The 15,235-nt window shown below is 43.1% G+C and overlaps 2 pseudogenes; both read left to right on the plus strand.

Moving 5' to 3' along the window:
* Positions 1-608: 608 nt before the first annotated feature.
* LOC122889807 lies at positions 609-5,705 on the plus strand (annotated as a pseudogene).
* A 6,980-nt stretch (positions 5,706-12,685) lies between these two features.
* Positions 12,686-14,652, plus strand: LOC122890349 (annotated as a pseudogene).
* The last annotated feature ends 583 nt before the right edge of the window (positions 14,653-15,235 follow it).

Below are 15,235 nucleotides of genomic sequence, written 5' to 3' on the forward strand. Positions count from 1 at the left end.
CGGAATCGCGACAGTTTTGAGACTGTCAAAACACGGAAGCTGTGGGAACTGACTGTGTGAAAACATGAAGAGTACAGTTCAGGGCCCTAGTCTCGGAAGTCCATTCTGTTTGCCATACTAAAGTCTGTGTTCACTGAAATTCCTTCAGGCAGATACCCACTTGGGGCAGTGTCTTCCCTGTGAAGGAAAGAAGATAGAACCAGGGTGAACTCGGGGCAGGTTAAATACTGTGTGTCAAGTGCAGGCTACAGCTCTTAGGTTTTCAAAATGTATACTGAGAGAGCATGACCATTGGTCATCCCAACTCTCTACCTGTTTGAAAACACTTAAAATGACGTGAGGAAAGTGTGCTTTAGGATGGATTCACAACAGTTTTGACACTGTCAAAATAAGGAAGCTGTGAGAATGGACTAGGTTGAAAACATGATGAGTTGCATTAAAGTCCCTAGCATCGCAATTCCAAATCAGTGACCATAGGAGGTACTGTTTTCAGTGAACCTCCTTCAGGTGGACACCCATCTGTGGCAGTGTCTTCAAATGTAAGGATAGAAGACAGAACAAGGATTTTCTCAATGGGTTTGCCGCCAGAACACAGGTGTCGTAAAAACCACCGCTCAACCTAAACCAGAATGGGGAAGGAAAAGACTCCTATCAACATTGTTGTCATCAGACATGTAGATTCAGGCAAGTCTACCACTACTCGTTATCTGATCTACAAATGTGGTGGGATTGACAAAAGAACTATCGAAAAATTCGAGAAGGAGTCTGCAGAGATGGGAAAAGGCTCCTTCAAGAATGCTTGGGTCTTGGATAAACTGAAAGCTGAACGTGAACGTGGTATCACCATTGATTCCACTCCCTGTGGAAATTCGAGACCAGCAAGTATTATGTCACCATCATTGATGCTCCAGGACACAAAGACTTTATCAAAAACACGATTACAGGCACATTCCAGGCTGACTGTGCTGTCCTGATTGTTGCTGCTGATGTTGGGAAATTTGAAGAAGGTATCTCCAAGAATGGGTAGACCTGTGAGCATGCCCTTCTGGCTTTCACACTGGGTGTAAAAGAACTAATTGTTGGTATTAACAAAATGGATTCCAATGAGCTACCCTACGGCCAGAAGAGATACGAGGAAATCGTTAAGGAAGTCAGCACCTAATTAAGAAAACTGGCTACAACCCTGACACAGTAGCATTTGTGCCAATTTCTGGTTGGAATGGTGACAACATGCTGGAGCCAATTCCTAATATGCATTGGTTCAAGGGATGGAAAGTCACCCATAAAGATGGGAATGCCAGTGAAACCACATTAAGCTTGAAGCTCTGGATTGCATTCTACCACCAACTCGTCCAACTGACAAGCCCTTGCATATGCCTCTCCAGGACGTCTACAAAATTTGTGGTATTGGTACTGTCACTATGGCTGAGTGGAGACTGGTGTTCTTTTTTTTTTAATTTATTCATTTTCAGAAAAACATTATTCATTATTTTTTTCATCACACCCAGTGCTCCATGCAAGCCGTGCCCTCTATAATACCCACCACCTGGTACCCCAACCTCCCAACCACCCCCACATCAAACCCCTCAGATTATTTTTCAGAGTCCATAGTCTCTCATGGTTCACCTCCCCTTCCAATTTACCCAAATTCCCTTCTCCTCTCTAACGCCCCTTGTCCTCCATGGTATTTGTTATGCTCCACAAATAAGTGAAACCATATGATAATTGACTCCCTCTGCTTGACTTATTTCACTCAGCATAATCTCTTCCAGTCCCGTCCATGTTGCTACAAAAGTTGGGTATTCATCCTTTCTGATGGAGGCATAATACTCCATGGTGTATATGGACCATATCTTCCTTATCCATTCATCCGTTGAAGGGCATCTTGGTTCTTTCCACAGTTTGGCGACCGTGGCCATTGCTGGTATAAACATTGGGGTACAGATGGCCCTTCTTTTCACGACATCTGTGTCTTTGGGGTAAATACCCAGGAGTGCAATTGCAGGGTCATAGGGAAGCTCTATTTTTAATTTCTTGAGGAATCCCCACACTGTTCTCCAAAGAGGCTGCACCAACTTGCATTCCCACCAACAGTGTAAGAGGGTTCCCCTTTCTCCACATCCTCTACAACACATGATGTTTCCTGTTCTGTTAATTTTGGCCATTCTAACTGGTGTAAGGTGATATCTCAATGTGGTTTTCATTTGAATCTCCCATAGGGCTAATGATGATGAGCATTTTTTCATGTGTCTGATAGACATTTGTATGTCTTGATTGGAGAAGTGTCTGTTCATATCTTCTGCCCATTTTTTGATGTGTTTGCCTGTTTCGTGTGTGTTGAGTTTGAGGAGTTCATTATAGATCCTGGATATCAACCTTTTGTCTGTACTGTCATTTGCAAATATCTTCTCCCATTCTGTGGGTTGCCTCTTTGTTTTGTTGACTATTTCCTTTGCTGTGAAGAAGCTTTTGATTTTGATGAAGTCCCAAAAGTTTATTTTCGCTTTTGTTTCCTTTGCCTTTGGAGACATATCTTGAAAGAAGTTGCTGTGGCTGATATCAAAGAGATTACTGTATATGTTCTCCTCTAAGATTCTGATAGATTCCTGTCTCACGTTGAGGTCTTTTATCCATTTTGAGTTGATCTTTGTGTACGGTGTAAGAGAATGGTCGAGTTTCATTCTTCTACATATAGCTGTCCAGTTTCCCCAGCACCATTTATTGAAGAGACTGCTTTTTTTTTCCACTGTATATTTTTTCCTGTTTTGTAGAAGATTAATTGACCATAGAGTGGAGGGTCCATATCTGGGCAATCTACTCTGTTCCACTGGTCTATGTGTCTGTTTTTATGCCAGTACCATGCTGTCTTGGTGATCACAGCTTTGTAATAAAGCTTGAAATCAGGTAAGGTGATGCCGCCAGCTTTATTTTTGTTTTTCAACATTTCCTTAGCGATTCGGGGTCTCTTCTGATTCCATACAAATTTTAGGATTATTTGCTCCAGCTCTTTGAAGAATACCGGTGGAATTTTGATCAGAATGGCTTTAAAAGTATAGATTGCTCTAGGCAGTATAGACATTTTAACAATGTTTATTCTTCCGATCCAAGAGCATGGAATGGTCTTCCATCTATTTGTGTCTTCTTCAATTTCTTTCATGAGTGTTCTGTAGTTCCTCAAGTACAGATCCTTTACCTTTTTAGTTAGGTTTATTCCCAGGTATCTTATGGTTCTTGGTGCTATAGTAAATGGAATCGATTCTCTAATTTCCCTTTCTGTATTTTCATTGTTAGTGTATAAGAAACCCACTGATTTCTGCACATTGACTTTGTATCCTGCCACGTTGCTGAATTGCTGTACGAGTTCTAGTAGTTTGGGGGTGGAGTCTTTTGGGTTTTCCATATAAAGAATCATGTCATCTGCGAAGAGAGTTTGACTTCTTCATTACCAATTTGGATACCTTTTATTTCTCTCTGTTGTCTGATTTCTGTTGCTAGGACTTCTAATACTATGTTGAACAAGAGTGTTGAAAGTGGGCATCCTTGTCTTGTTCCTGATCTCAATGGGAAGGCTGCAAGCTTTTTCCCATTGAGGATGATATTTGCTGTGGGTCTTTCATAGATAGATTTGATGAGGTTCAGGAATGTTCCCTCTATCCCTATACTTTGAAGCGATTTAATCAGGAACGGATGCTGGATTTTGTCAAATGCTTTTTCTGCATCAATGGAGAGGACCATGTGGTTCTTCTCTCTTCTCATATTAATTTGTTGTATCACATTGATTGATTTGCGAATGTTGAACCATCCTTGTAGCCCAGGGATGAATCCCACCTGATGATAATGGATAATCTTTTTAATGTGCTGTTGGATCCTGTTGGCTAGGATCTTGTTGAGAATCTTAGCATCCATATTCATCAGTGATATTGGTCTGAAATTCTCCTTTTTGGTAGGGTCCTTGCCTGGTTTGGGGATCAGGGTAATGCTGGCTTCATAGAAAGAGTCTGGATGTTTTCCTTTTGCTTCAATTTTTTGATACAGCTTCAGGAGAATAGGTGTTATTTCTTCTTGGAAGGTTTGGTAGAATTCCCCAGGGAATCCGTCAGGTCCTGGGCTCTTGTTTTTTGGGAGGTTTTTGATCACTGATTCAATCTCGTTATTAGATATCGGTCTATTCAGGTTGTCAATTTCTTCCTGGTTCAATGTTGGTAGTTTATTTTTTTCCAGGAATGCATCCATTTCATCTAGGTTGCTAAGCTTATTGGCATATAACTGTTGATAATAACTTCTGATGATTGTTTCTACTTCCTTGGTGTTAGTTGTGATCTCTCCCTTTTCATTCATAATTTTATGAATTTGGGCTTCCTCTCTTTTCTTTTGGATTAGTGTGGCCAGTGGCTTATCGATCTTATTGATTCTTTCAAAAAACCAGCTTCTAGTTTCATTGATACACTCTACTGTATCTCTGGTTTCTCTCTCATTGATCTCAGCTCTAATCTTGATGATTTCCCTTCTTATGTGTGGAGTTGGTATGATTTGTTGTTGATCCTCCAGTTCTTTAAGGTGTAGAGACAGCTGGTGTGTTCTGGATTTTTCAATTTTTTTGAGGGAGGCTTGGATGGCTATATATTTTCCCCTTAGGACCAACTTTGCTGTATCCCATAGATTTTGGACCGAAGTGTCTTCATTCTCATTGGTTTCCATGAATTGTTTCAGTTCTTTTTTGATCTCCTGGTGGATCCAAGCATTCTTAAGCAAGGTGGTCTTTAGCTTCCAGGTGTTTGAGTTCCTTCGGAACTTTTCCTTGTGATTGAGCTCCAGTTTCAAAGCATTGTGATCTGAGAATATGCATGGAATAATCTCAGTCTTTTGGTATCGGTTGAGTTCTGATTTGTGACCCAGTATGTGGTCTATTCTGGGGAAGGTTTCGTGTGCACTTGAGAAGAATGAGTATTCTGTTGTTTTGGGGTGGAATGTTCTGTATATATCTATGAGGTCCATCTGGTCCAGTGTGTCATTCAATGCTCTTTTTTCTTTATTGATTTGAGACTGGTGTTCTTAACACTGGCATGGTGGTCACCTTTGGTCCAGTCAATGTTACTACTGATGTCAAGTCTGTTGAAATGCACCATGAAGCTTTGAGTGAGGCTCTTCCTGGATAATGTGGGCCTCAATGTCAAGAACGTATCTGTCAAAGATGTTTGTCATGGCAATGTGGCTGGTGAAAACAAAAATGACCCACCAACAGAAGCAGCTGGCTTCACACCTCAGGTGATTATCCTTAACCATCCAGGCCAAAAAAATGCTGGATATTCACCTGTGCTGGATTGTCACACAGCTCTCATTGCTTACATTTGCTGAGCTGAAGGAGAAGATAGAACATTGTTCTAGAAAAAAAGCTGGAAGATGGCCTCACGTTCTTGAAATCTGGTGATGCTGCCATTGTTGATATGGTCCCTGGCAAGCCCATGTGTGATGAGAGCTCCTCTGACTATCCTCCTCTGGGCCATTTTGATGTTCGTGACATGAGACAGATAGTTGCTGTGGGTGTCATCAAAGCAGTGGACAGGAAGGCAGCTGGACCTGGCAAGGTCACCATGTCTGCCCAGAAAGCTCAGAAGGCTAAATAAATATTATCCCCAATACCTGCCACCCAAGTCTTAATCAGTGGTGGAAGAACGGTCTCAGAACTGTTTGTGTCAATTGGCCATTTAAGTATTTTTTAAATTAATTAATTTATTTTCAGCATAACGGTATACATTATTTTTTCACCACACCCAGTGCTCCATGCAATCCGTGCCCTCTATATTACCCACCACCTGGTACTTCAACCTCCCACCCCCCCCCGCCACTTCTAACCCCTCAGATTATTTTTCAGAGTCCATAGTCTCTCATCATTTTCCTCCCCTTCCAGTTTCTCCCAATGCCCTTCTACTCTCTAACTCCCCTTATCCTCCATGCTATTGGTTATGGTCCACAAATAAGTGAAACCATATGATAATTGACTCAATATGCTTGACTTATTTCACTCAGCATAATCTCTTCCAGTCCCGTCCATGTTGCTACAAAAGTTGGGTATTCATCCTTTCTGATGGAGGCATAATACTCCATAGTGTATATGGACCACATCTTCCTTATCCATTCGTCCATTGAAGGGAATCTTGGTTCTTTCCACAGTTTGGCGACCGTGGCCATTGCTGCTATAAACATTGGGGTACAGATGGCTCTTCTTTTCACGACATCTGAATCTTTGGGGTAAATACCCAGGAGTGAAATGGCAGATCATAGGGAAGTTCTATTTTTAATTTCTTGAGGAATCTCCACACTGTTACCCAAAGAGGTTGCACCAACCTGCATTCCCACCAACAGTGGAAGAGGGTTCCCCTTTCTCCACATCCTCTCTAACACATGTTGTTTCCGGTCTTGTTAATTTTGGCCATTCTAACTGGTGTAAGTTTATATCTCAATTTAGTTTTAATTTGGATCTCCCTGATGGCTAGTGATGATGAACATTTTTTCATGTGTCTTGATTGGAGAAGTGTCTGTTCATAACTTCTGCCCATTTTTTGATAGGATTGCCTGTTTCGTGTGTGTTGAGTTTGAGGAGTTCATTATAGATCCTGGATATCAGCCTCTTGTCTGTACTGTCATTTGTCATTTAACTTTAATAGGAAAAGACTGGTTAATGAAAACAATGCATCGTTAAACCTTCAGAAAAAAAGAAGAATGTTTTGTGGACCATTTGTTTGTTTGTGTGTGTGTGTGTGTGTGTGTGTGTGTCAGTTTTAAGTTATTAGTTTTTAAAATCAGTACTTTTTAATGGAAAAAACTTGACCAAAACTCTGTCACAGAATTTTGAGACCCATTAAAACAAAAGTTTAATGTGAAAAAAAAAAAGACAAAAGAAGGACAGAATCAGGGCAAATCGGATACTGTGTCTTAAATTCAGTTGTTTGGTTTCCAAAATGTATACTGGCATTAGCAAGACCAGTGGTCGTTCCAACTGTCTATCACTGTGGAAAGTGCTGTGAACGTCATGAGAGAAGTGTGCTTAAGGAAAGTCTTGCGAGAGTTTTGAGACTGTCAAAACATGGAAAATGGGGCACCTGGGTGGCTCAGTGGGTTGAGCCACTGCCTTCAGCTCAGGTCATGATCTCGGGGTCCTGGGATCGAGTCCTGCATCGGGCCCTCTGCGAGGCAGGGAGCCTGCTTCCTCCTCTCTCTCTCTCTGCCTCTCTGCCTACTTGTGATTTCTCTCTGTCAAATAAATAAATAAATAAAATCTTTAAAAAAAAAGTGGAAAATGTGGAAACTGACTGTGTTGAAAACAGGAAGAGTTGTACTCAGGGCCCTAGTTCGGAAGTCCATTCCGGTTGCCATAAGAACATCTGTGTCAGTGAAATTCCTTTATGTGGACCCCCATATGTACCAGTGTCTTCCTAGGTAAAGAAAGAAGATAGAGCAAGGACAGACTCAGGGCAGGTTGGATACTGTGTGTCAAGTGCAGGCTACTGGCTCTTAGAATTCCAAAACGTATATAAAATAGCATGTACAGTGGTCATCCCTACTCTCTACCGCCCTGAAAAATGCTCCAAACCTCGTGAGAGAAGTGTGCTTTAAGACAGACTGGCTACAGTTTTGAGACGGTTCTAATATGGAATCTGTGGGAACTGACAGTGTTGAAAACACGATGTGCCACATTCAGGGCCCTGACTAGTTTCGGACGTGCACGCTTGTGAACATAGGAAAGATCCTGTTCAGAAAAACTCCTTCAAGCAGACACCCATTCGTGGCATGTCTTCCCAAATGAGGAAAGAAGCTAGAACCAGGATGAACTCAGGGCAGGTTGGATGCTGTAAGGTACCTGCAAGCTATGGCCCTTAGGCGTCCAAAACGTGTCCTGGGACACCATGACCAGTGATCAGCCCAAAGCTCTACATCTATTAAAAACGCTTAAATCAAAGTGAGCTAAGTGTACTTTAGGACGGGCTCGTGACAGTTTTGAGATGATCAAAACATGGAAGCTGTGGGAACCGACTGTGTTGAAAACTATCAAGGGTCGTGTTTAGAGCCCTATTCTTGGAAGTCCATTCTGGTGCCCAAAGGAAAGTCTGAATTCATGGAAACTCCTTCAGCCAGACACCCATTTGTGGCAGTGTCTTCCCAGATGAGGAAAGAAGATAGAAAAAAGACGGACTCAGGGCAAGTTGGATACTGTGAGATAAGTGCAGGCTTATGGCTCTTAGGATGCCATGACTTATACTGGTAGAGCTTGATCTTTGATCATCCCAACTCTCTACCTCTTTCATTAACGCTTAAGGGGACGTGAGAAATGTGTGCCTTAGGACGGACTCGCAACAGTTTTGAGACTGTCAAAACATGGAAGCTGTGGGATCAGACTGTGTGGAAAACATAAAGAGTCGCGATCAGAAGCCTATTGTCGGCTGTCAGTACCGGTGACCATAGGAAGGTCTGTGTTCAGTGAAACTCTTTCAGACAGACACCCTTTCGTGGCAGTGTCTTCCTAGGTAAGAAGAGGATAGAGAACAAGGACAGACTCCAGGCAGTTTGGGTACGGTGAGTTAAGGACAGGCTCTGGCTCCAATGCTTCCAAAACTTATACTGGGAGAGCATAACCAGTGGTCATCCTGACTCTCTAACTCTGCCAAAAAGGCTTCAAAAGTTGAGAGACAAGTGTGCTTTCAGACAGACTTGCAACAGTTTTGAGGCTGTCCAAATATGGAAGCCGTGGGAACTGACTGTGTTAAAAACATGAAATGTCACATACAGGGCCCTGACTAGTCTCGTACATCCATGCTTGTGACCATAGAAAGGACAGTGTTCAGTGAAACTCCTTCAGTCACATATCCATTCATGGCAGTGTCTTTCCAAGTGAAGAAAGAAGATAGAAGCAGCACGGACTCAAGCAGGTTGGATACTGTGATCTAAGTTCAGGCTATGGCTCTTAGGCTTCCAAAATGTGCACTGGAGGAGCATGACCAGTGGTCATTCCAACTCTCTATCTCTGTCAAAAACGCTAAAAACAACCTGAGGGAAGTGTGCCTGAGCACGGACTCATAGCAGGTTTGAGACTGTCAAAACAGGGGAGCTGTAAGAACTGAATGTGTTGAAACATGAAGACCCATGCTCAAAACCTTAGTCTCCAAAGTCCATACAGGTGGCCAATGGAAAGTCTGTGTTCAGTGAGAGTCCTTCAGTAGACACGCTTCCATGGCAGTGTTTTCCCAGGTGAGGAAAGAAGATAGAGCAAGGATGGACGCAGGGCACGTTAGATACTGTGAGTTAAGTACAGGCAACATCTCTCAGGCTTCCAAATCTTATACTGGGAGAGCATGAGCAGTGGTCATCCCAACTCCCTACCTTTGTCAAAAACGCTTCAAATATCATGAGGGAAGTGTGTGTTAGGGCGGACTCGCAACCCTTTTGAAACTGTCTAAACATGGCAGCTGTGGGAACTGACTGTGTTGAAAACATGATGAGTTGCATTCAGGGCCCTATGCTCTGAAGTCCATGCGTGTGGCCTGGGAAGGTGTCTCTTCACTGAAACTCCTTCAGGCGGACACCCATTCGAGACTGTGTCTTCTCAGTTGAGGAAAGAAGATAGGAGGAAGAGAGACTCCGGGCAGGTTGGATTCTGTGAGTTAAAGACATGTTATGGTGCTGAGGCATTCAAAATGGATACTGGGAGAGCATGATAAGTGGTCATCCCAACTCTCTACCTCTGTCAAAAATGCTTCAAACATCATGAGAGAAGTGTGCTTTAGGACAGACTTTCGACAGTTTTGAGACTGTCAAAACACGGAAGCTGTGGGAACGGATGGTGTGGAAAACATGAAGAGTCGCCTACAGGACCCAAATCTTGGAAGTCGATACTGGTGACCAGAGGAAAGTCTGTGTTCTGTCAAACTCCTTTGTATGGACAGTCTTTTGTGGCAGTGCCTTAGAAGGTGAGGAAAGAATATAGGACAAGGACAGAATAATGGCAAGTTGGAAACAGTTAGTTAAGTGGAGGATACAACTCTTAAGCTTCCAAAACTTAGACTGGAAGAGCATGATCTGTGGTCATCACAAGCATCGACCTCTGTCGAAAATGTTTAGAATGATGTGAGGGAAGAGTGCTTTAGGACAAAATCGTGACCGTTTTGAGACTGGCAAAACAGGGAATCTGTGGGCACTGACTCTGTGAAAACATGAAGAGCAGGGTTCATGGCCCTAGTCTCGGAAGTCCATTCCGCATGCTATAGGAAGTTCTGAGTTCAGTGAAATTCTTTCAGGCAGACACCCACTCGGGGCAGTTTCTTCCCTGTGAAGGAAAGAAGATAGAACAAGGGCAGACGCAGGGCACATTACATAATGTGAGTCAAGTGCAGGCTACGGCTCTTAGGCTTCCAAACCGTATACTGAGAGAGCATGGCCATTGGTCATCCCACCTCTCTACCTCTTTCAAAAACAGTTAAAACGACGTGAGGGAAGTGTGCTTTAGGATGGATTCGCGACAGTTCTGACACTGTCAATATAAGGAAGCTGTGGGAATTGACTGTGTTGAGAACATGATGAGTTGCATTCGGGACCCTAGTCTCGGAATTCCAAATTGGTGACCATGGGAGGTTCTGTGTTCAGTGAACCTCCTTCAGGCATCACCCATCTGTGGCAGTGTCTTCCCATGTAAGGACAGAAGATAGAACAAGGACGGACTCAGGGCAAATCAGATACTGTGACTTAAGTTCAGTTGCTAGGTTTCCAAAATGTATACTGGCATTCACAAGACCAGTGTTCATCCCAACTGTCTACCACTGTGGAAATTGCTGCAAATGTCGTGAGAGAAGTATGCTTAAGGACGGACTGGCGAGAGTTTTGAGACTGTAAAAATGTGGATGATGTGGAAACGGAGTGTGTTGAAAACAGGAAGAGTTGTGCTCAGGCCCTAGATCGGAAGTCCATTCCGGTTGCCATAGGAAGGTCCGTGTCAGTGAAACTCCTTCAGTTGGACCCCTATTCGTCGCAGTGTCTTCCTAGGTAAAGAAGAAGATAGAGCAGGGATGGACTCAGGGCAGGTTGGATACTGTGTGTCAAGTGCAAACTACTGGCTCTTAGACTTCCAAAACGTATACTGGATTGTCTTGTACAGTGGTCATCCCATCTCTCTACCACCCTGAAAAATGCTCCAAACCTCATGAGAGAAGTGTACTTTAGGACGGACTGGCGACAGTTTTGAGACGGTCCTAATATGGAATCTGTGGGAACTGACTGTGTTGAAAACACGATGCGCCACGTTCAGGGCCCTGACTAGTCTCGGACGTGCACACTTGTGAACATAAGAGAGATCCTGTTCAGAAAAACTCCTTCAAGCAGACACCCATTCGTGACATGTCTTCCCAAATGAGAAAAGAAGCTAGAACCAGGACGGACACAGGGAAGGTTAGATATTGTGAGGTACCTGCAGGCTCCGACTCTTAGGCTTCCAAAATGTGTCCATGGACACCATGACCAGTGGTCAGCCCAACTCTCTACCTCTGTTGAAAACGCTTAAATCAAAGTGAGGAAAGTGTGCTTTAGGACGGGCTCGTGACAGTTTTGAGATGATCAAAACATGGAAGCTGTGGGAACCGACTGTGTTGAAAACTATCAAGGGTCGTGTTTAGAGCCCTATTCTCAGAAGTCCATTCCGGTGCCCAAAGGAAAGTCTGAATTCATGGAAACTCCTTCAGCCAGACACCCATTTGTGGCAGTGTCTCCCCAGGTGAGGAAAGAAGATAGAAAAAAGACGGACTCAGGGCAAGTTGGATACTGTGAGATAAGTGCAGGCTTATGGCTCTTAGGATGCCATGACCAGTGGTCATCCCTACTCTCTAAGTCTGCCGAAAAGGCTTCAAACATTGTGAGAGGTGTGTGCTTTCGGACAGAATCGCTACAGTTTTGAGGCTGTCCAAATAAGGAAGCCATGGGAACTGACTGTGTTAAAAACATGAAATGTCACATACAGGGGCCCTGACTAGTCTCTACATCCATGCTTGTGACCATAGGAAGGAGTCTTTAGTGAAACTCCTTCAATCACATACCCATTCGTGGCAGTGTCTTCCCAAGTGAGGAAAGAAGATAGAACAAGGACAGACTCAGGCAGGTTGGATACTGTGAGCTAAGTGCAGGCTACGGCTCTTAGGCTTCCAAAACATGCTCTGGAAGAGCATGACCAGTGGTCATCCCAACTCTCTATCTCTGTCAAAAATGCTAAAAACAACCTGAGTGAAGTGTGCCTGAGCACGGATTCATGGCAGGTTTGAGACTGTCAAAACAGGGAAACTGTGAGAACTGAATATGTTGAAACATGAAGACCCATGTTCAGGACCTTAGTCTCCGAAGTCCATGCGTGTGGTCAATGCAAAGTCTGTGTTCATAACTTTCAACATGTTCACACAATTTATTTTCACAAAGAATGTATTTGTTTCTTTCATTAAGATTTTATTTATTTATTTGACAAAGAGAGATCACAAGTAGGAATAGAGGAAGGCAGGAGGGGTGGTGGTGGAGCAGGCTCCCTGATGAGCAAAGAGCCCAATTCAGGCCTCAATTCCAGGACCGTGAGATCATGATCTGAGCCAAAGGCAATGACTTTGCCCTGTGAGCGACACAGGCACCCCATGAAGAATGTATTTGAAGTAGAACAGTGTAAATGATGAAAATTATATCATCAATTTCTTCATTTGTAGGGTCACTCTTGTTTGAAATCATGGATCTGGAACACCATCTCAGATTTTATTCTCCCAGGACTCTTTAGCCATACAGGAGCCCACCTATTTCTCTTTGTGATGGTTCTGACAATTGCCTTCACCTCTATAGTAGGCAATGCCCTCATGCTCTTCCTGATTCACCAGGATGTCCAGCTCCACAAGCCCATGTACTTTTTCCTGAGCCAACTCTCCCTTATGGACATGATGCTGTTCTCCACCATGGTGTATGATGCTGTTCTCCACCATGGTGCCTAAAATGGCAGCTGACTACTTGAATGGCCAGAAGTCCATCTCCCCTGCTTGCTGTGGGTTGCAGATCTTCATGTCATTGGGAGGGGCTGAGTGCTTCCTGTTAGCATCCATGTCCTATGACTGCTATGTGGCTGTTTGCCACCCACTGAGAAACCCCATTTTTATGAGCTGTCAATTTTGCTTGAGAATGACTGTGGGGTCTTGGTTCCTGGGGGCAGCTGATGGACTCATGCAGGCTGCTGCTACCCTGAGTTTTCCATTCTGTGATGCACATGAGATAAATCATTTTTTTCTACCATTTTATTTTATTTATATTTGTTTAATTAATTTGTATATTTTCAGCATAACAGTATTCATTATTTTTTCACAACACCCAGTGCTTCATGCAATCCATGCCCTCTATAATACACACCACATGGTACCCCAACCTCCCACCTCCCCGCCACTTCAAACCCCTCAGATTGTTTTTCAGAGTCCATAGTTTTTCATGATTCCCCTCCCCTTCCAATTTCCCCCAACTCCCTTCTCCTCTCTAACTCCCATGTACTCCATGCTATATGTTATGCTCCACAAATAAGTGAAACCATATGATAATTGACTCCATCTGCTTGACTTATTTCACTCAGCATAATCTCTTCCAGTCCCATCCATGTTGTTTCAAAAGTTGGGTATTCATCCTTTCTGATGGAGGCATAATACTCCATAGTGTATATGGACCACATCTTCCTTATCCATAGTCTTTTGAAGGGAATCTTGGGTCTTTCCACAGTTTGGTGACCATGGCCATTGCTGCTATAAACATTGGGGTACAGATGGCCCTTCTTTTCACTACATCTGTATCTTGGGGTAAATACTCAGTAGTGCAATGATTGGGTCATAGGGAAGTTCTGTTTTTAATTTCTTGAGGAATCTCCACACTGTTCTCCAAAGAGGCTGCTCCAACTTGCATTCCCATCAACAATGTAAGAGGGTTCCCCTTTCTCCACATCCTCTCCAACACATGTTGTTTCCTGTCCTGTTAATTATGGCCATTCTAACTGGTGTAAGGTGATATCTCAATGTTGTTTTAAAATATGAATCTCCCTGAGGGCTAGTGATGATGAACATTTTTTCATGTGTCTGATAGCCATTTGTATGTCTTGATTGGGGAAGGGTATGGGTTCCTGGAGGCAGCTGATGGGCTCATGCAGTCTGCTGCTTCCTGAGTTTTCATTCTGTGATGCATATGAGATAAATCATTTCTTCTGTGAAGCCCCTACTCTCATGCATTTGGCTTGTGCTGACACAGTTTTTTTTTTTTGAGTATGTGATGTACATCTGCTGGGTATTAATGCTTCTGGTCCCATTTTCTCTTATCCTGATTTCCTATATTTTCATCCTTGCTGCAGTTCTCGAGAAGCATTCTAGAGAAGCCCACAAGAAGGCTTTTTCTACCTGTTCCTCACATCTCTGTGTAGTGGGACTGTTTTATGGAGTTGCTATTTTTATCTACATGTGACCCATATCCTATAGGTGAGCTAACCAAGATAAAGTGGTGTCAGCCTTCTTTATTATCTTCACTCCTTCGATGAATCCCGTCATCTACAGTATGAGGAACAGTGATGTAAAAGGAGCCCTGAGAACATGCATGGGTCAGTGTGCTACCCTCAAGTCATAGCTAATATTAGTTTTATTTGGCCCAATTTTCAAGTGTGTACAAAACTGACTGTGCATGGGATGCCAGGGTGGCTCGGTTAGTTAAGTGTCTGCCTTTGGCCCAGTCATGATCAGAATGTCTTGGGATGGAGTTTTGTATTTGGCTTCTTGCTCAGCAAGAAGCAGGTTCCCTCTCTGCTTGTTGTTCCCCTTGCTTATGCTTTTGCTCTCTCCTTGACAAATAAATACATAATACCTTTTTTAAAAAAAACTGTGTGAAATTTCTTTTTTTTAAAGATTTTATTTATATATTTGACACAGAGAGAGAGAGACAGAGAGATATCACAAGTAGGCAGAAAGGCAGGCAGAGAGAGAGAGTGAAGCAGACTCCCCTTGATCAGAGAGCCCCATGCAGGACTTGATCCCAGGTCCCTGAGATCATGACCTGAGGCAAAGTCAGAGGCTTAACTTACTGAGGCCCCCAAGCGCCCCCTGAGTGAAATTTCTTAGATAAATTTTATATATGCATTATATCTATAACTGTTATTATTTAATTTTGAAATGCAGACGTACTTCTATATTTCATTTTTTTAATTTTAGTTTTA

The sequence above is a fragment of the Neovison vison genome, chromosome 11 (assembly GCF_020171115.1).
Source record: "Neovison vison isolate M4711 chromosome 11, ASM_NN_V1, whole genome shotgun sequence".
NCBI classification, from domain to species: Eukaryota; Metazoa; Chordata; class Mammalia; order Carnivora; family Mustelidae; genus Neogale; species Neogale vison.